This window comes from Macrotis lagotis, chromosome X (genome assembly GCF_037893015.1).
Source record: "Macrotis lagotis isolate mMagLag1 chromosome X, bilby.v1.9.chrom.fasta, whole genome shotgun sequence".
Lineage (NCBI taxonomy): Eukaryota > Metazoa > Chordata > Mammalia > Peramelemorphia > Peramelidae > Macrotis > Macrotis lagotis.
This window is the reverse complement of record NC_133666.1, coordinates 111,668,937-111,691,652: the sequence shown is the minus strand read 5'-3', so window position 1 is coordinate 111,691,652 and position 22,716 is coordinate 111,668,937. Positions and strand designations below refer to the sequence as shown.

General features: G+C 36.8%; 1 long non-coding RNA gene across 4 annotated transcripts in view; it reads left to right on the top strand.

The window, feature by feature from the left end:
* Nucleotides 1-20,860: 20,860 nt before the first annotated feature.
* The window catches only part of LOC141503425 (uncharacterized), a 131,745-nt gene continuing 129,889 nt past the window's right edge, over nucleotides 20,861-22,716 (top strand). For 3 of the 4 annotated variants that reach the window (XR_012472838.1, XR_012472837.1, XR_012472836.1), the window contains exon 1: nucleotides 22,418-22,684. This is a non-coding gene — a long non-coding RNA (uncharacterized LOC141503425). Of the gene's footprint in view, nucleotides 20,956-22,417; nucleotides 22,685-22,716 lie in introns of those variants that run through there. The other variant, XR_012472839.1, reaches the window with a different exon arrangement.

The window sequence follows — 22,716 nt, the reverse complement described above, 5'->3', positions numbered from 1 at the left end:
GGCAAAATCATTACCATAAGAATTAATGTCAAGAGATTATTGGTGGCCCAGTGGGGCAGCTAGGTGGCACAGTGGATAATGCACCAGCCCTGGAGTCAGGAGTGCCTGAGTTCAAATCCAGCCTCAGACACTTAATAATTACCTAGCTGTGTGGCCTTGGACAAGCCACTAACCCCATAGCCTTGCAAAAACCTTAAAAATTAAAAAAAAATAAAAAATAAGAGACTATAATTCTTTTCTGAATAGGAACAGTTTGTTGCTACTTGGCAAGGGTAGAACATAAAAGGAGTGAACAGCTATATGACATTTGGTGTACAGCACTGCATTTGCTCAGAACACTTACAAGCATCAATTGGTTTGATGAAAATCATAGGGAAATTCAGAAGTTGTTAAATGAAAAATAAGAACTCCATCAGGTTAATTCATTCATCTCTAAGAAGGCAGTTTTTAACTCCATGTATAGAACAAGTGAAGCTTAGAGATATGCAGGATTCTTGACTTAGTAACAAATCAGATGAAATTCAATTTTATGCTAATAGTATCAATCCAAAGTGCTTTTATGATAAGCTAAAGGCTATTTATGAGCCTAAGACCTATGATGTATCTCAACAATTTAGTATTGATTAGTGATAAGGGCATGATTCTATAAGATAAACTGAATACTTCCATAGTGTTGTCAACAGACCATCATTGATTGATGAAGCCATTGACTGTTTACCTCTGGTTGAAGTCAATCCCTCTTATTTTAAGTTTCCATCAAAGAAGAAATTTTGAATGCCCTTAAGTTCCTTTCATATTTCAAAGCAACTGGTGCTGATTATATTCCAGCTGAGATGTATGAAGTAGGGGAGGGATTCATTATTCATACAGAAGCTGACTTAAATTTTCCAGATTATATGGCAAGAGGAGGTTATCCCTCAGGACTTCAAGGTTGCCTCCCCTGTCCATGTCTATAAAGGTAAGGGAAATAGATTACCTTGTGACAATCAGAGGGGAGTTTCTCTCTTAGTCATTGCTGGCAAGAGTCTTGATAGATTCCTTCTTGATAGGCTAATCCTTCACCTGGAGATGAAGGATCTCATCTACCTGTGAGCCAGTGTAGCTTCAGAAATGACCAAGTAACAATATCAAGAGAAATAACAGGAGCAGAACAGAGATAGTACACAGCATTCATAGATCTCATCGAGGCCTTTGATACTGTCAATCATGAAGACTTATGGAAAAACATCAAAATTTGGTTTCTGGAAGAAGTTCATCAGTATTGTGTGAAAATTTCATGATGGCATCCTTGCCCAGGTTCTGGATCATGGACAAAGCTCTTGTACTTTCCCAGTAGTTATCAAAAGAGTGAATGAAACAAGGCTGTGTGCTTGCTCCCACATTCTTTTTAGCATGATATATTCAGTCATATTGTCAATGTGGAAGGAGACAATAAGGATAAACATCATATCAAGGTCAGCTACCATACTGATGGTAAATTCCTCAACTTGAAAAGGCAAGAATAAAGTGAAGGTAATACTGGTGCATGATTTTTTTACATGCAGATGATTGTGCAGTCTCTGAAACTGAGATGAAACAAAAGTATGGATTGATTTTTTACTGCTTGTGCTAATTTTGGCCTAACAATTGACACTGAGAAAACACAAGGGGTCCAATCAATCAGAACCACACCATTTAATCATTGGTTACAGCAAATGAGAAATTTTGAATGCTGTGGATAGGTTTAATAACCTTGGCAATATCCTTTCCAGGGATGATAATGAGATTGACACATGTTGTTGGGAGGCTGTGAAGGAAAGTGTGGGAAAGTAGAGATATTAGATTGATCCAAACTAAAGATTTAAAAGGTTATTCTGGCAAACTCATTGTTGTATGTCTTTGAAGCCTGGACAGTCTACCAACCATGTCAGGAAATTGAATTACTTTCATTTGAATTTTCTTAGGGAGATTCTGAAGTTCAGCTGGCAGGAGAAGATACCAGACAATGAAGTCCTTTCTTGAACTAAACTGTCCAGCATTCAAATTCTGCTTCAGAGAGCAACAATCACATGATGGTCAGAAAAAGTCCCTCTTAAGAACACTGAAATTGATTTGAAAAATGGAAGACACTGGTACAGGACCACTCGGCATGGAGTGCTCTCAGGAGAAGGCACTGTGTGCTCTATGAGCAAAGAATTGAAGTAGCTTAAAAGAAACAAGAAACAAATTTTGAGAATTTACTCCTAATATCCATGTGAGAGTGCCAATAGGAAGAGCCTTATTTGTGTCCAATATATGGCAGAACATTTTGAGCTTATATTGGTCTGATCAGTCACAGTGGGATACAATGTAACTTGACTCTAATCTAGTGATACCATTTTGGTCCTCTTCAAGAACAAAGGATAACAACCAACCAGTGCAGTTTAAATAATATTGACTCTGAAGTCAATGTCAAATGCTTATCCTTATTCTGTACTAAGTACTGGGATATAAAGTTTGGCAAAAAAGAAAAATAGCCCCTTCCCTCAAGGATTTCACAGTCTAATGGAAACTACAGCATGGACAATTATATTATTAAGATCTATGCTAGTGTAAATTGGGTTAGTCTTAAATGAAAGACAGAGAGATTGAGGAGAAGAACTAGGAAAGGTTTCTTGTAAAGTGGTAGAACTTTAGTAGAGACTCAGTGGAAGATAGAATCTAGGCGAGAGTATTTTAGGTGTGAGGAACAGCTATGGAAATGCTCACTTGGGAGATGGAATGTTCTGTGAGAGGAACAACTTTGTCTCTCTTCTTATCTGGCCCTAAGTCACTGAATAGGATTGCTTCAGACAAACTGAAACCTGAGAAAGACCTAATTTAAAAAGGCCAAGGGTCATCCACTGCACCTTTTTGTCTTGATTCTGGAGAAGAGAATGAAGCTAACAACTTTACACAACTCGGCCTTACTTAAATCCATTTCACATCCAAGTGCAGATATCACTTTACAATTTGTATCACTTTACAAATTGTAAAGTGGTCCTTTTCTAAAATGAAAGATAAACTAAGAAAGAGGCCAGAATTATTGGATTAAGATAGATATATATATATATATATATATATATATATATATATATATATAGTGGCAGCAAGATGGTCCAGTGGATAGAGTACTGGCCCTGAGGTCAGGAGGACCTGAGTTCAAATTTGGTCTCATACACTTAATAATTATCTAACTGTGTGACCTTGGGCAAGTCACTTAACTCCATTGCCTTACAAAAATGAAAACAAACAAACAAAAAAGAAGTATATATTGGGAAGCAAGGTATAAGAAGACTAGAAAGATAAAATGGTCCCAGGTTATAAAGGGTTTCAAAAAACAAACAAATAATTTCATATTTGATCCTGAACATTATAGGGAACTGTTGAAATTTATTGAATAGAAGGAAGGTGACATGTCAGAAGTTCTATTTCTCTGCTGAATGGACAATGGACTAAAGTGAGGAGGGATTTAAAGAAACAGTACTTTGATTCAAATTCCTCCCTGGATACTACCTTAAGAAAATTGTTTAACCTCCTTAGGCCTCAGCTTTCTCATCTGTCAAATGAAGGGATTAGATTAGATGACTTATAATAATACCTTCCTCACAGTATTTTCTGTAAGACTCAAATGTAAATCATTTCTTAAACTTTTTTATCTAGATTTATTAAATTTTATATTATTAAAATAATTTTGTTCAAAGAGTAAATATAATCTTCCCTCCCCCCAAGAACATGAGAAACTATAAGAATAGTGAAAGAGAGAAAATGAAAACAAAATGTTCTTCAGTCTGTGTTCAGATTCCAATGGCTCTGTCTCTGGGGTGAGTTTGTTTTCTTTGTCATAAGTCCACCAAAGAAGTTGTTTCAATATTTTCCCCAAAGTTGCTATTACTAGCTGTATGTCCCTCCATTCTATTTCTCCCCAATCTCATTTATTTCATCCTGGCCCTGTCCAAAAGTGTGTTGCATCTGAGTATCCTCTCCCACAATCTTCCCTCCCCCCATTCCCCCTTACCCCATCCCTTTCCTCTCATTTTTCTCTAGTATAAGATAGATTTCTATACCTTATTAAATGTGTATGTTATTTCCTCTTTGAGCCATTTCTGATGAGAATGAAGGTTTATTCATTCTCCCTTGCCTTCTTCCATTCCACTTCATTGAAAAAAGCTTTTTCTTAACATTATATGTCCTAACATGGGGGTGATAATCAACCCTGATGGACTTGCTCATCCCTTCAGTGCAACAACCAGAGACAATTTTGAGCTATCTGCAATGGAGAATACTAACTGTATCCAGAAAAAGAATTATGGACTTTGAACAAAGATCAAAGACTATTACCATCAAATTAGGGAAAAAAAGCATTCTATTATAATGCAATTTTACTATCTCAAACTTTAGATTTCTTCCTCAAAGATATGACTTTTCTTTTTTTTTAATTTAAATTCATTTTTTTATTAAAGATATTATTTGAGTTTTACATTTTTCCCCCAATCTTGCTTCCCTCCCCCCTCCCCTCCATAGAATGCACTCTGTCAGTCTTTACTTTGTTTCCATGTTGTACCTTGATCCAAATTGGGTGTGATGAAAGAGAAATCATATCCTTAAAGAGATTTCTAAGAGGTAACAAGATCAGACAATAAAATATCTGTTTTTTTTCCTAAATTAAAGGGAATAGTCCTTGTACTTTGTTCAAACTCCACAGCTCCTTATCTGGATACAGATGGCACTCTCCTTTGCAGACAGCTCAAAATTGTTCCCAGTTGCTGCACTGATGGAATGAGCAAGTCCTTCAAGCTTGAACATCACTCCCATGTTGCTGTTAGGGTGTACAGTATTTTTCTGGTTCTGTACATCTCACTCAGCATCAGTTCATGCAAATCCCTCCAGATTTCTCTGAAATCCCGTCCCTCCTGGTTTCTAATAGAACAATAGTGTTCCATGACATACATATACCACAGTTTGCTAAGCCATTCCCCAATTGAAGGACATTTACTGGATTTCCAATTCTTTGCTACCACAAACAGGGCTGCTATAAATATTTTTGTACAAGTAATGTTTTTGCCCTTTTTCATCATCTCTTCAGGGTATAGACCCAGTAGTGGTATTGCTGGGTTGAAGGGTATGTACATTTTTGTTGCCCTTTGGGCATAGAAGAATATGATTTTTCTATCATCACATTCAGCTGAGATCAATTATAACAAGGAACCAATGTAAACAATAACAGAATGCCTTCTTTTGGGGAGTGGGGGAGGGAAGCAAGAATGGGGAAAATTGTAAAACTCAAAATAAATAAAATTTTTCTAAAAAAAGTTTTTTCTTGACTCTTTTTTTTAGGTTTTTGCAAGGCAAATGAGGTTAAGTGGCTTACCCAAGGCCACACAGCTAGGTAATTATTAAACGTCTGAGACTGGATTTGCACCCAGGTACTCCTGACTCTAGGGCCGGTGCTTTATCCACTATGCCACTTAGCTGCCCCCTTCTTGACTTCTATGTGAATTTTTTTAGCTTCTTCTTCATCTCCTTTCCCTTCCTCCCAGGACTGTCCTTTATCACCCATTGACTCCATCTTTTTACAATATTATACCAATATATTCAGCTCCTTCCTGTGCCCTGTCAATATATGCTCCTTCTAACAACTCTTATAAATGTGAAGGTTCATATAAGTTATCAGTATCTTCTTCCCATGCATGAATACAAACAGTTTAATATCATTAAGTTCCTCATAGTTAGTCCCTCTCATCCACCCCCTCTATGGATCACCAGAGTCCTATATTTGAAGATCAAACTTTCTGTTCAGCTCTGGTTGTTTCAATAGGAAAGTTTGAACATCCCCTGTTTCATTCAAGGTCCATCTTTTCCCCTGAAAGAGGATGTTCAGTTTTTCTGCGTAGTTGATTCTCAGTTGCAAACCAAGATCTGTTGCCTTCTAGAATATCATATTCCAATCCCTATGAGCCTTTAATGTAGATGCTGCCAGATCCTGTGTAAGCCTGACTATGGAGCCTTGGTAGTTGAATTGTTTCTGGCAGCTTTTAGTATTTTCTCTTTGACTTGGGAGTTTTGGAGTTTGGTTATAACATTCCTGGAAGTTTTTATTTTGGGATCTCTGTCAGGAGGTGACTGGTGAATTCTCTTGATTTCTATTTTACCCTCTGCTTCTAGGATCTCAGGGCAATTTTGCTGTATTATTTCTTGAAAAATGAAGTCTAGGCTCTTTTCCTGGTCACAACTTTCAGTTAACCTAATAATTTTTAAATTATTTCTTTGGGATCTGTTTTCAAGGGCGGTTGTTTTTCCAATGAGATATTTCACATTTTCTTCTAATTTTTGACTTCTTTGGAAGAGTTTTATTTCTTCCTGATTTCTCACAAAGTCACCATCTTCCTTTAGTTCCATTTTGCATTTGAAGGAGTTATTTTCTTCAGAGAGCTTTTTATCTCCTTTCTCAGGTGGTCAATTCTGTGTTTTAAGGCATTCTTCTCCTCATTTGCCTTTTGTTCTTCTTTTTTCCATTTTGCCTAAACTGGTTTTTAACATATTATTTTCTTCAGTATTTTTTTTTTAATTTCTTTCACCAAGCTGCTGATTTGGTTTTCATGATTTTTCTGCATCATTCTCATTTCTCCTCCCAATTTTTCCTCCTCTACCACCCTTAATTACTTTTCAAAATCTTTTTTGAGCTCATCCGTAGTCTGAGCCCATTTTCTATTTCTCTTGGATGATTTGTATATGGCAGCTTTAATTTTTTCATTATCTGAGTATATGTTTTGATCTTCCATGGGACTAAAATAATTTTCTATGGTCAGATTCTTCTTTTTCTGTTGTTTACTCATTTCCTCAGCCCAAGACTAATTTACAGCACTCCAAAGGCTTTGGGTTTTTTGTGGGGAGACACCCCCTGGGACCTTTATTCCTCCAAGGGCTTATGCTCTCTTGCCTTTGCTTTGATATGTAGATGACCACAGCACTCCCCTCTGCCCTGGAGCTGTAAGGGGGAGCCTTGATCAGCTATGTTAGTATGGAAGCCCAAACTGCAACCTGGATCTGAGTATGGGCAAACAGCAGAGTCCTGCCCCAGAGAGAGCAGGGAGATTTCTGCTCTGTCTCCCCTGACCCCCTTACCATCTGCAGGCTGTGTTCTGGAGGTGCAGGCTGGTTTCCCCCCAATTCTTGCTGTAGGTTGTGAGGCCAGTGCTCCTCATACCACACTCATTCTGGTGTAGAGAGTTCTTTCACTGTCCCTTCAACCTGTCCCAGGCTGTGCTGCAGCTGGGGCTTTTTTCTCACTCCCAGTCCTGGTGAAACACACCTTTCCTGTGGAACTTCTAAATTATTTTGGACAGAGAAAATGTATCACTCAGTCTTTCTGTGGGTTCTGCCCCCTCTAAATTTTAGCTAGAATCATAATTTGATGGCTTTTGGAGTTTTGAGGGAAAGGAGTTCCCAGGAAATGCTGTCTTCATTGCCATCTTGGCTCTGCCTCCCCCCATTTCTTAAACTTTAAGGTGCAAAATAAGAATGAGTTATAGCCATTGTTGAGAAAGCAAATATGATAAGTAAAAATTCAATTATGAAATTTATTGAAAAGTTATAAATATTGTAATATACTCTGTCAGCCTTTTTCTGTCAATGATAAAGAAATCACCATCACTACAAGTCACCATTTTAATGCTTCCCTGACTTTGGTTACACCTGAAAAAATATTCATATTATTTTGTAAGTTACTTTATATACAAAATCTTGAAGCTCTTGGAGATGATCCAGGTGATAGAGACAATATGGATTTAGGGAGTCAGTTATTCATTTTAGGGAACCTTCTCTTCTAACCTAAGAAATTTCCCAGGACTCTTTTTCCTTGCCAAGAAATTAAGTTTTCTACTAAAAAAATTATATTGTCTGTCACAAGCATAAACATACAGAAATCAAATGAACATTGACCTTCAAACAAGCCTCTTGACTCTCTTCATCTTATCCAAAAAATGACACAATAAGCCTGGAACTGTTCAAACATTTGAAAAGATTACCAGTCATGCCCTCTGGTTACTAATCAATAACCTCTCAGTTAAAGTCAGATATATCTATGATGGAAAAATAATATCAATATAATTTCAAGTCACTTGGATTTATGTGGGGTGAATCCAGACAAATTTAATATGAATATGGCTTAGTGCATTTCTCACAAACAATAATGAACATTTAATTTTAGAAAAGTATATAAGGGATCTATGGAATTTGGCATTTTTTACTCTCAGTTGAATAATACCTTTCTTAAACTTGTTGATGGCAGAGTCAAATAAATTGACCTCAGAGAAAGAGTGGTAAAGTTTTGTTTTGTTATCCACCAAAAAAGTTTTGTGTTTGAACACTCAAAGAGGTAGTTATCAAAGCCTAAGCTGTGCCTGAACTGATGCTTATACACAGTCATAAAGATTTTAATCCTTAATATATTTATTCCAATGGGGCACTTGAACTTTTGACTGTTATTTTTCTTTTAACACTGCAACAGAAACCTTGCTAATGATGAGAATAAAGGTGCTAAGAGGAATTAGCAGTGATTACATTTTACTTAGATGTAGTAAACAATGTTTATGGAGTATTCAAGGTGGACTGGCATCTCTGGTGAGAGGTCTTGCCAAGCCCTTTTTGGGACTGCTCACCCAACCTTTGATGTCCACCTGTCACCCCAATCTCATCTATGACTCAAAGAAGCATATGAAACACCAACATCCAGTAAACTGCCTCAGCAGAGGGGCTAAACCAGATTGAGGGTAGCTGACAGGCTTTAAAGAAATTGGTAATTTTGTTTACCTATTTCAAGTATGTGAAGACTTCTCCTGGTGGAATGAGTGGAGGAGAACAATATTCCAACAAACATAAAGGCAGTTAAAGCAAAGATTATATAGCACTGAGAGCTTGGTAAGAAAAAAAGAAGTCAAATTTATTTACTATTTCCTAGCCTGTAGTCAGCCATCCTGACTTTTCTTGCCATTAGACTTATTTTTCTGGAAGAAAGAATGAGGCTGATGACTTTGTGCAACTATGCCTCAATTAAATTCAGTTCACATACAATTCATAACATCACTCAGTCATGATATCATTGCTTTTCTTCGAAAATGAAGGACAATCAACAAGAAGAATATATAGAACAAGTGAACCAACAATAGTATGTATATGTAATAGATTACTTTTGTTAAGCAAGAAATGAAGGGGCAGTTTCATTGAAACCTGGAAAGACTTGTGTAAAGCAATGCAAAGCAAAGTGAACAGAACCGGAAACACTATTTATACTGTAATTATGATATTATAAAGACAAATGTTTATGAAAATAACTCATTACTCTGTCATTGTATGACAGAAAGGGGCAGAGGGAGAAAGAGAGAGAACAATACACATACATATTCACACACACACACACACACACACACACATTCATTTACTGGAGCAGTGGTGGAAGCAACAGAGGTTGCTATAGGCTGAATAAGAGGAGAAAAATCAGACACAGAGAAATTACCAGAAAGAAAAAAGCAGACTTGACATTGATCAGGTTGTGGTCAGTGGACATAAGATGTAAAATAGCTAATGGTTAGCTCTTTTGCAAATATTCCAACAAGGTTTGGATACCAATCTCTCAAATGATTATGGTTTCAGGATTTGTTATTGCTCAGCATTTCCTTTTACTGGGTGGGAATAAAATTGTCTCTTCCATGTCTGGTTTGTAATTGTTCCCTGGGTATTTTTTGTTTGTTTGTTTGAGAGGACTTCTTAGATGAGAGCCAAAATTAGAATTGCTCTTCAGGAATCAGAAATGAGAATAGAACTAAAGCAGTGGAAGCTGGGTTTCCCTGCTGAGGAGCCAAGCAAGAACAGAGCAGTTAAAGCCAGGGTATATTGCAAGGACAAGTAAAGACCAGGGAACAGGAAAGTTTGCCAGTCTCACCAGGTTCAACTTGACAGTGCCTAGCTGGTCATTCTGAGGGGCAATTGGGTAGTTCAATAGAGTGCTGAGCTTGGAGACAGAAAGACCTGAATACGAATATGGCCTTGGACTCTTGCAGCTGTGTGACCCTTGGCAAGTCATTATACTTCTGTTTGTCTTAATCCACTGGAGAAGGAAATAGAAAATCACACTATCTTGCTAGGCCAGAATGAGAGACCTTTGTCCCACTTTGCCCACCCACAAATCTAGGCCTCCACTGTTTTCACCTATCTATGTTCAGATGTGAATTTGTCCCTGGGTCTCCCATTCTCTCCTGTCTGGGTCCATGTCCAGTCCCCTTTTTCCTTTGTGTTCTGACATCCTCCTCAATCCTGTGTGTTCCTTCTCTTGTTCTCAATTCTTTGTCCTTAGCTTTACTTGTCCTTGAAAGAGAAAGACATGCCTGTAGTTCCCTTCCTTCTTCTCTCCCTTCTTCCTTCCCTCACTTCTTCATAGACACATTTGGATAATGCAAAAATCATTATGTAGAAATCTGCAGAATTTCATTAAGTGAAAACTGTCTGTATAAAATAGATACAAAGTAATTTTGGGATATAAAGAATAAAGGGGACTAAGAATTGGGGGGACCAGGAAAGGACTCATACAGAAAATGGCAATGAAATCACATATTAAAGGAAACTGGGGATTCCAGAAGACTGGTGTATGGAGAGAGTTCATTCTAGTCAAGAAACACAATCAATGCTAAGACAGAAGCAGGAAGCAGAAGGTTTATATGAGGAACATTATGAAGTACACTGGTAATATGAGACAGAAGAAGTGAATGAATGGAAGGGGGGCAGCCTTTGGTCTTACCTGGGTAGATTCCAGGCCAAACTCATTCCTCCATCTCAGGGTATCTCAGCAGTCTCTGTCAGGAAGGGCAGGGTCCTGAGGCTGATCTGAGCTCCATGAGGTTCAGTGACTTGCACAGGTAGGTCCACACTTACAGGTCCTCTGCACATGCTTCTACCTGTCCTCTCTATATCTCATTACTTGCAGGGAGAGAATTGACTCCTAGGGCCAACCTTCAGCTAGGATCAGGTTGAAAGTTCTAAAAGAAATATCTTCCCATCTTTTACAGAAGAACCAGAATTTCCTCCCCAATCCTACTCATAGGAACCTCCTTGCAGCTTTAAATCCCACCAAGTAGACATGCATTCATTAAATGTCATATACCATTCATGTACCAAATATTGATACGAAACCAAAAAACAAAACAAAACAAAAATGTCCCGTGTCTTTCTTCAGTGAATTCATATTAAAATGAGATAATATCCAAACAATTGTGTGAAATATGGCATAAATGAGATAAATTTAATATAACCTTCTTAAAATTGTTTTATTTTTTTCAATTAAATGTAATAATAATTTTTAGCATTCACTTAAAAAAATTAAGTTCCAAATTATTTCCCCTTCCCCTTTCCGTGAGAAAGCAAGCAATCTGAAATAGTTTATACATGTGCAGTCCAGTCACAGAAAGCATTTCTATATTATCTATATTGATAAAGAAAACACAGACTTAAAAAAAAAACACAAGAAAATAAATGTTTTTTTTTATTTGCTTGCTTCAATTTGTATCCAAACTTCATCAGTCCTTTCATAAGTTCTTTGGAATTGTCTCCAATCATTGTCTTAATCAAGCCAAATCTTTCACAATTTATCATTATACAATATTGCTGTTACCTTATACAATATAATTGGAGATAAAGGGAAGGCACTGGCACTAGGAGGAGGAATGGTTTCCACAGAAGACAAGATTTTACATGGACCTGAAAGAAAAATGAGAAGGAGATAGCTGTGAGGATATTGTCCTGTCAAATGCCCTACCCAATTCCATAGCTTCATTGGCCAGTGGGTTCTATCTCTATCTGAGATGAGTATAGGTCTTCTCAGTGTCCTCTAAATTGCCCACCTGCAGCAAAGTTGTTTGTTGAACTGGCAAAGATACTGGAATTATTTGCCATTTTCTTCTCCAGCTCATTTTACAGATGAGGAAACTGAGGCAAACAGGGTGAAGTAACTTGTTCAGGATTACCTAGCCATTAAGTGTCTGAGGCCTAATTTGAATTCAGGAAAATTAGTCTTCCTGACTTTTGTCTTGGCACTCTATCTATCCACTGATCCACCTAGCCATGAGTTCTTAGACTTTTTGTCTCTGTCAACAAACCTAATTTCTCTTGAATTCCACCAAAATACAGTCAGGAGTCAGGATTCCTTCACAGACCCAACATATATTACAGGTCACACAGGTTTTAAAGAAAATAAGGATGACTTGTTCACCTTTCCAGGTACTCTCAACAATCAATATTAGCTTAGGAAACAGACATTAGGAGTTATAATTGTTGTATTGTGTGTTCCTTTTGCCATTGAAATTTTACTATCTCTAAAATTTTGAATTTGGAGAAAATAAATCTTTTTGCTGTCTACAAAACATAACATTTCAGTGTATTTGACTCAATACATATTATAATTGAATGACATAATAATACATTGATATACTATATACAAATTGTTCCCATCCTACTGTGCACTTTGAATTATTTTTTCCAATTGCAACAAAGTTTTGTACTGAAACAGTCACATTCCTTGCTTCATCCCCAGTGGAGTGTCATAGAAACAAATTGAAAATGGGGTCTGGGGAATGCTATCAGTTCTACCTCCACAAGAAGCTAGTAGGAACACTGAAGCATAAGGAATATTAACCTAATTCCCAGTCAGAAACCTGGGAAGGATCCTGACTCTTCCATTATCAAGGAAGTAAAGAAGCAGCTGGACACATCACTCCAAAAGGAATTCTGTCAAGGGAAAAAGATATATAATTAAGTGAAAGTCTCTGTCACTGCCACCTTCACCATGCAGGCCTTGGGTTTCTCATGTTACCAAAAAAAGATGCATCAAGTTTGATAGCATGACTTCCACTTATAGACAAAAATATACCTTTTCCTAAGATGGCTGCTCAGAATATGAGGCATGACTCTTAGTCACTGTTAAAAGATTTTTCCCGTGTGAAAAATTAAATGACTTCCTTAGAACTATGCTAAACCTAGTGAGCTAATGGACCCATCACAAAAAGAATGGTAACTATAGTTGGTACCCTTTAGTATCATATTTTAAGGCTTGTAAAACAGATTATATATCTTGCTTCATGTGATACAAACCTGCTCATACATATAATCTTCCTTGCTACATGAATAAATGAATGAATGAATGAATGACTATCAATCAATCACAATAAGAGCTGCCATATTGCTATGGAGACATCTATCACAGTATTTTACCCATAGTAGGAACTCATTAGATGCTTGTTGAATTGGATTTCCAGTTATCTTGGAGCAATTGACTTTGTTGCTTTTGGTGGTTATGGGCCAGAGAAAGAAAATAGAGAAATTTTAGTCTTATAAATACTGAAGAGATAATATATCTTCAAGGCAACCCTCCCAAAGCAACTTTTTGCTATAGCCTGGCCATGAAATATTTAGAATCCCTATAACTCTACAAGGGAAGCTTTTATCCCTCTAAAAAAAGTGTTCATAGCCAGGAGCTTCCTGCTGGCAATGCATGCTGAAATGATCTGTTTGTTCAATGGCAGAGGTTACTCTATCACTGACTGACATATACCAACCCATCTCTGAAACTTCTTGTGTTCATTCTTCTGACTGACACCTCCCAGCAAAGTGTGTGTCTGATTTTGGCACCAGAGACTATTGGAATGCTCTTTGTTTTTAAGTCGCTGAGAGCTTCCTCTCTACATGCATTACAGGCACCATACTAGGAATGTTAGGACCAAAGACAAAACATGAAAGATAAAGCAAATAAAAATCAATAAATTTGTAGAGCTGCAATGCTTTCCATGAAATCTTCCCATACTGTCTTTTCAGTTTGCTCAGCAACAAAGTTTTCTTTTAATATTGTCAAAGTATATTTCATCACACACACACACACACACACACACACACACACACACACACACACAGACCAAAAAACAAAAAAACCTTCTATCCTTACCTCCCACTCTGCCTCCTGAGTGTTAAAACCTTCCAAGACCCAAATGATGCTGGTTACAAATGGAGTGCAACATAATCTCAAAATTCATTAATAGGGGACTCTCTCCTTATTGATGGAGACCCAGTCCCTAGGCTGCTTGAACTTCAGGGAAATTTGACTACAGTCGGAGACAGTGGCTTCCAGAGCTTTTATTGAGTGGCTCAAGCCACCTCATACTCTTCAGGTTCTTTAGTCACTTCAGGCACTTCTGGCTTCAACTTCAAGAGATAAGAAGAGGCCAACACCACTTCAATTTGCTGAAGGAAAGAACTCTGGAAAAAATGCAACATGAACATTGTGGGCTTCTTCCCCAAGTTTATTATTTTATTAGTGAGTTTTATTATTAATTAGATTGCCCCCTTCCTTCCAGGACCTTTTCCCTTTAGCAACCTGAAATTGGGTTGGTATCATTTTTTAAAACTTATTTATTTATTTTGAATTTTACAATTTTCCCCCTAATCTGGCTTCCCTCCCCCACCCCCACAGAAGGCAATCTGTTAGCCTTTACATTGTTTCATTGTTATACATTGATCTAAGTTGAATGTGATGAGAGAAATCATATCCTTAAGGAAGAAAAATAACGTATAAGAGAGAGCAAAATTACATAATAAGATAACTGTTTTTTTTTTAATTAAGGATAATAGTCTTTGGTTTGTTCAAACTCCACAATTTTTTCTCTGGATACAGATGGTATTTTTCATCACAGTTGCCCCAAAATTATTCCTCATCGTTGCACTGATGGAATGAGCAAGTCAATTAAGGTTGATCATCACCCCATATTATTGTTAAGGTGTACAATGTTCTGGTTCTGCTCATCTCACTCAGCCTCAGTTCATGCAAATCCTTTCAGACTTTCCTGAATTTCCATCCCTCCTTGGTTTCTAATAGAACAATAGTGTTCCAACATATACATATACCACAGTTTAAGTCATATGCAACTGATAGACATTCAATCAGTTTCCAATTCTTTGACACCACAAACAGGACTACTATGAATACTTTTGTACAAGTGATGTTTTTACCTCTTTCCATAATCTCTTCAGGGTGTAGACCCAGCAGTGGTATTGCTGGATCAAAAGGTATACACATTTTGGTTGTCCTTTGGGTATAATTCCAAATTGCTCTCTTAGAGAGCTTGGTTGAGTTCACAGCTCCACCAACAATGCATTAGTATCCCAGATTTCCCACATCCTTTCCAACACTGATCATTATCCTATCTGTTCATATTGGTCAATCTGAGAGGTGTGAGGTGGTACCTCAGAAATGCTTTAATTTGCATTTCTCTAATAAGTAGTGATTTAGAGCAAGTTTTCATATGACTATAGATCACTTTGATTTCCTCATCTGTAAATTGCCTTTGCATATTCTTTGACCATTTGTCAATTGGAGAATGGCTTGTTTTGTTTAAAAAACTTGACTCAGTTTTCTGTATATATTAGAAATGAGTCCTTTGTCAGAAGTACTAGTAGTAAAAATTGTTTCCCAATTTGCTACATTTCTTTTGATCTTGGTTAGAGTGGATTTACCTGTGCAAAAGCTTTTTAATTTAATGTAATCAAAATTGTCATTTATTTTTAATAATGTTCTCCATCTCTTTCTTGGTCATAAACTGCTTCCCTTTCCATAGATCTGACCGGTAAACTGTTCTTTGATCTCCTAGTTTTCTTATAATATTGTTTTTTATGTATATTTCCTGTAATCACTTTGCTCTTATCCTGGTATAGGATGTGAAGTGATGGTCTAATTCAATTTTCTGCCATACTAATTTCCAATTTAACCAACAGTTTTTATTGAAGAGAGAGTTTTTATCACAATAGCTGGACTTTTGGGGTTTATCAAATAGCAGATTACTATAATCATTTCCTGCTATTGCATCTAGTCTACTCCACTGATCCACCACTCTATTTCTTAGCCAATACCAGACAGTTTTGATGACTGATGCTTTATAATATAATTTTAGATCTGGTAGGGCTGAGTCATCTACTTTTGTACTTTTTTCATTAAATACCTAGAAATTCTTGACTATTTCTCCACTTGAATTTATTTACAATTTATCCTAAATCATTAAAGAATTTTTTTGGAAATTTGATTGGTAGAACCCTAAATAAGTAGTTTAATTTTGGTAGGATTGTCATTTTTATTCAAAACTTTTCTGAGTCTGCCTTGACAGGTAGACTCCCCGGTACTTTACATTGTCTGAAGTTATTTTGAGTGGAATTTCTCTTTCTAGCTCTTTCTGCCGCATCTTGCTAGTCATATTACATATATACATATATATATATATATATATATATATATGTATTTATATATAAATATATATTTGTGTGTATATATATATATATATTAAAGTGTTCAAGATTTAAGGGTTTATTTTGTATCCTGAGACCTTGCTAAAGTTGCTAATTATTTCTAGTAGTTTTTTAGATGATCTTTTGGGAGTCTCTAGGTATACCATTATATCATCTGCAAAGAGTGACAGTTTTGTCTCTTCCTTCCTAATTCTAATTACTTCCATTTCTTTTTCTTCTCTTATTGCTGAAGCTAACATTTTAAATATGTTGTTGAATAATAATGGTGGTAATGGGCATCCTTGTTTCACCCCTGATCTTATTGGGAATGCCTCTAGCCTATCCCCTTTGCATATAAAGCTTATTGATGGTTTCAGATAGATGCTGCTTATTATTCTAAATAACAATATGTTTTTTCCTACACTCTCTAGTGTTTTTAGTAGGAATAGGTGCTGTATTTTGTCAAAAAGCTTTTTCAGCATCTACTGATATAATCATATGATTTCTGATAGGTTTGTTACTGATATAAGTAATTATACTAACAATTTTCCTAATATTGAGCCAACCCTAATATTGAACAAATCCCACATCCTTTCCAACACTGATCATTATCCTTTCTGTTCATATTGGTCAATCTGAGAGGTGTGAGGTGGTACCTCAGAAATGCTTTAATGGGCTTTAATGGGATAAATCCTACTTGGTCATATTGTGATAACTTGTTGTAATTGTTTTGCTGAGATTTTATTTAAGATTTTTGTATCTATAGTCATCAGGGAGATAGGTCCTTAATTTTCTTCCTCTGTTTTAACTCTTCCTGGTTTAGGTATCAGCACCATATTGGTGTCATAGAAAGAATTAGGCAGAATTCTGTCTTCACCAATTTTTTCCAAAGATTTTATATAGAATTGGAACCAATTGTTCCTGAAATTTTTGATAGAATTCACTTGTGAATCCATCTGGCCCTGGAGATTTTTTCCTCAGGGAGTTCTATAATAGCTTATTGAATTTCTTTTGGTGAGATAAGGTTATTTAGGTATTTAATTCCTTCTTCATTTAACCTGGGCAACTTATATTTTTGTAAATATTCATCCATTTCACTTAGATTATCAAATTTATTGGCTTAGAGTTGGGCAAAATAATTCTCAATTATTACTTTAATTTCCTCCTCATTGGTGGTGACTTCACCTTTTTTCCTTTATAATGCTAGAAATTTGGTTTTCTTCTTTCTTTTTTAAATCAAATTAACTAGAGGTTTATCAATTTTATTGGTTTTTTCATAAAATCATAAAATCAACTCAAAATCATAAAATGAACTATTAGTTCAATAGTTTTCTTGCTTTCAATTTTATTAATTTCTCCTGTAATTTTTAGAATTTCTAACTGTTTAATTGGGGGTTTTTAATTTGTTCTTTCTCTAATTTTTTTAGTTGCATGTTTACTTCACTGATTTCCTCTTTCTCTAATTTATTCATGTAAGTATTTAAAGATATAATATATCCCCTGACAGTTGCCTTGGTTGTATCCCATAAGTTTTGGTATGTTGTTTGATTATTGTCATTATCTAGGATGAAATAATTAATTCTTTCTGTAATTTGTTGTTTGAGCCACTCATTCTTTAAAATGAGTTTATTTAGTTTCCAATTAGTTTTGGGTCTATATCTCCCTGACCCAATATTGCATGTGATTTTTCTTGCATGATGATCTGAGAAAGATGAATTCACTATTTCTTCTTTTCTGGAATTGATTATTAGGTTTCTATGCCCTAGTACATGGTCAGTTTTTTAAGTGTCGGGAACTACAGAAAAAAAGTATATTCCTTTCTAATCCCATTCAATTTCCTCCATAGATCTATCATGCCTAGGTTTTCTAACAATCTGTTTATGTCCTTAACTTCCTTCTTGTTTATTTTATTGTTAGAGTTATCTAAATCTGAGAGCGGGAGGTTAAGGTCTCCCACCAGTATAGTTTTGTTGTCTATGTCTTCCTGTAACTTCTTCAACTTCTTTTCTAAGAATTTGGATGCTATACCATTTGGTGCATACATATTTAGTCTTGAAATTACTTTATTGTCTATGATACATTTTAGGAGGATATAGTTTCCTTCTTTATCTCTTTTAAGGAGATCTATTTTTGCAGTTGCTTTTTCTGAGATAAGGATTGCTACCCCTGCTTTTTTAACTTCAGCTGAAGCAAAATATATTTTGCTCCAACTTTTTACCTTTACTCTATCTGTATTTTTCTGCTTCACATGAGTTTCTTGTAAGCAGTAAATTGTAGGATTCTGGTTTTTAATCCACTTGCTATTCATTTACATTTAAGGGAGAGGTTATCCCAATCACATTCAAAGTTTTAATTACTAACTCTTTATTTTTTACTAACTCCATGCTATCTTCCCTATGTTTGTATTTTCCCCCTTTTTATCACTTTATACATATTCTCCAGTATTTTGTTTCTGAATACCATTATTTTCAGAGTGTTTGCCCTCCTATATCCAACACCCTTGCCCTTTCTTTCCCCTTTCCATTTGCTCTTTCTTCCTTCCCTTCCTTCTGTTAGTTCCCCTTTTACTACCCCCTCCTATTTTCTCCTTTTAGTACTTGAAAGATAAGTTTCTTAACTTAACTGAGTGTATGTATGTATGTATGTATGTTAACTTTAAATCAAATCTGATGAGAGTAAAATTCAGACAGTTCTCACCTCCTCCCTTCTTCCCCCTCTTATTGAGATAGGAACTTTTTGCCTCTTAATGTAATGAGATTTACCCCATTCAGTCTCCTCTCTCCTCCCATCTCTTTACTGTCCCCCCTTTTAAGGGGGTATTGTTTTTACATTATTCTATCTGAGTCACAGAAATGTCATGAGTGTCCATCACTTCTGGCTAAGTATATTCCCTCTTAATAGAGTTACCATTCTCAAGAGTTATTAGAGTCTTTCTCCCAAGTAAGGATATAGCCGGTTTCTCCTTATTGGATAGCAGTTTTTTTTCTTTACCCCCTTTTTTTTTTACCTTTTCATGTGTCTCTTGAGGGTCCTGTTTGAAGTCCAAATTTTCTATTAAGCTCTGATCTTTTCATCAGGAAAAGTTGAAAGTTTCCTATTTCATTAAATGTCCATCTCTTCCCCTGGAAGAGAAGACTCAGTTTTGCTTGGATAGTGAATTGTTGGGTGCATTCCAAATTCCCTTGCTTTTCAGAATATTGCATTCCAGGACCTTTGATCCCTTAATGTTGTTGTAGTCAGGTCCTATATAATCCTTACTGTGGCTTCTTGCTATCTAAATTGTTTCTTTCTGGCTGCCTGCAGGATTTTCTCTTTTATCTGACAGGTTTGGAATTTGGCCACAATATTCCTAGGTGTTTTCATTAGGGATCCCTTTCCAGAAGGGATTGATATATATTCTTTGAATAACTATTTTGCCCTCTGGTTACATGATATAAGGGCAATTTACCATCACTAAATCCTGTAATATTCAGTTCAGGCTTTTTTTCTCTTCAAAATTTTCAGGGAGACCAGAAATTCTTAAGTTGCCTCTCCCACTTCTGTTCTCTATGTCAGTAGTTTTGCTGATAAGGTATTTACATTTTCTCTTTTTTTTTTCATTTTTGGGGGTTTTGTTTAACAGATCTTGGAATCTGTTTTCTAATGAAATCATTAGTTTCCACAGACTCCATTCTGTTTTTTAGAGAAGAATTTTCTTCATTTACCTTTTACAACTCCTTTTCTAATTGGCCAGTTCGATTTTTGAAAGAATTTTCCACTTGATCAATTAAGGTTTTGAGAAAATTATGTTCTTTTTGCATTTGTCCAATTATATTTTCCAAGGATTTTTTTTTCTTGTTGCAAGGTGTATATTTTCTCTCCCAAATTTTACAATTGATTTTAAAATTCCTTCTTAATTTCTTCAAGGAAATTTTTCTGGACTGGAGACCAAATCATATTTTCCTCAGAAGTTCTAGATCTCTCTGAGTCTTTACCTTCTAGGTATTTATCTATGGACTCCCCTTTCTGCTGACCTTTCTTCATTTTCCTAAATCTTTTGTTGGGGGGAGGGGCTAATTCACAGAAAGTTGGTCTTGAGATTCCTAGAAGCTTTACTCACTGAGTTTAATAACTCCACATGGGTTGGCCAGTAGGGGGTGATGGTTGCTTTCTATGGAATGTTTGTGAACTTGATTTGAGGCCCATTCCCTTGGACTGGAGGGCATGGATAGTGCTGATGGTTACTTTTATCCTTGAACAATGTGGGGTATGTCCTGGGGCAAGGTAATTACTCTCCCTGTTCAGCTAAGGGATCTCTGCTGTCCATGTCTGAACCTGGGGGTGGGGGAAGGCTGTTTGTTCTAGGAAGAGGACTCTGTTAAAGTGAAAGTATGGAATCTGAGGTCCTCCAGACCAGAGGAGCCCAGCAGACTGATGTCTGCAACGCTCCTGCACTGGAATTCGCCCTCCAATCCTGCCAGAGCACCCCAGATTGTCAGTCCCACAGCCAACACCTCCACCCCAGTTGACTCTTGGACCACAGTTCCCACAGTCAACGGCTTTGTGACTGATCTCAAGTTAGTCCAGCTCTCACCCTGTCCTGGCAGGCTCTCTGCTCTCTGCTCTTTGCCCCTGGCTCACCCACAATCCCTGAAGACAAACCTTGAGGTAAATGTTCTTCTACTGGGTTTTGTCGATCAGATTTCTGTTAAGGGGTTTGTTTCATATTATATATGAGGGAAGATAAGGCAATCTGTCTGCTCTCCACCATCTTGGCTGGAAACCCCCCCCCCAAAAAAATAAGTAATTGGCATCTTTCTTCTCTTTTGAGGCTGGAAGTCAGGAATATCAGAAGTTACTGAAGATCCTAAAGAATCTGGAGAGACTTCAGTGACTTTATGACAACTGAAGAGCTCCCCTTTCTCCCACTCTCACCAGTTCTGCTAGCCCTTTAGGCCCATCCTATAGACCCAGGATATAGGCCTCCACCAATAAGGAAAGACTCACAAACCAATGGATTTGGGGACTGAGGTTACACTAATAAAATGCTGGAGACCAAGGTAGAGATCTTGAGATATTGGTACAAAAGGTTATGAATTTGTCTGTAAATGATTAATACTATTTCAGATTAATCAACAATAACCCAAAGATACTATAAAAATTGTGATGTTGCTCACTGAAGCATAAACTACATGCTGCACCCTGAGTCATCAGTTTCATATAAAAGCATACTAAATCAGTCCAAATATGACTGCAAATCATTCAAATATCCTTTTCCTCACATAGAAAGTAGCTGGAGAAATCTTAAGTGGGAGTTATTCCATTTTATGAGATTATACATAGGATGTTTCTCCTCAGAAGACAAACAATGGGAAATAAATGTTCTTCCCAGAAGGAGAATTTTTTTTTTACATGAGCTGCTTTATCCAGAGCAGCTAGGTTGTATAAGTGGCTAGAGCACCAGTCCTAGAGTCAAGAGAAATTGAGTTTAAATCTGGCCTCAGACACTTGACACTTACTATCTGTGTGACCTTGGGCAAGTCACTTAAGTCTGATTGCTTCATATCCATCTCCAGTTGTCCTGATTCATATGTTACCACAGGACCCAGATGATTCTGGAGGAGAAAGTGAGACTGGTGACTTAACACAGCACCTCCTCACTCGAATCCAATTCACTTGTTTGTCATGGCATCACTTTCCGGATGCCATAGTTGTCTTCAAGAATGAAGGACAAACATCATCATTGTTTATCCAGCAGAAATGATGCAGAGAAATGTGGGACAATAAGAGGTGATGAGATCAGTTGGAGAAAAACTTTGTAAATCTTTTGTTTGCATTGTAAAGGCAATCTTCTTTCCTTTATCATCTAATTTAGGCCACACTTGAATGTAGGACCTTCAACCTAGTTTGGGTTACATTGTTTTTTGGTGGCAGCCATGGAGCATAGGTCCTGGAAGACCACCCAAAAGAAACACCTCCCCAAAAGGCAATATTTCCAGTGAGGGACTTGGGTCATGCCTAGGTCATCACTCCCTCCCATGGATTGTGGTAAAGAATTTACAGAGTCTAAGGGGGGAGGAGGGCTCTTTGACCTTTCAGTCTCCTCTGGCACCCTGGCCAGCTGGTCTGGCCAAACATTAATCAGCAATCCACATAGTTTTCTCTTCAAATTATTCCTAACTTTTATATCCCTTTCTTAATATGTTGTAACTTCCTTTAATAAATCTCTATTTTCTTTACAAACACCTGCATTCCCAAGTCTCAGTTTATCTGAACAATTCCTCGTGGAGCAGAAGTGAACCCAAGAAACAAACCAGTGGCTACAATTTGGGGACCATGAAGGGACTCTCTGCCCAGACTGGGAAGCTGGATCAAGACCCATCGGTGAGCTCCATAGGTAAGAAGCAAAGCCCTTTTTAAATCCTAGAA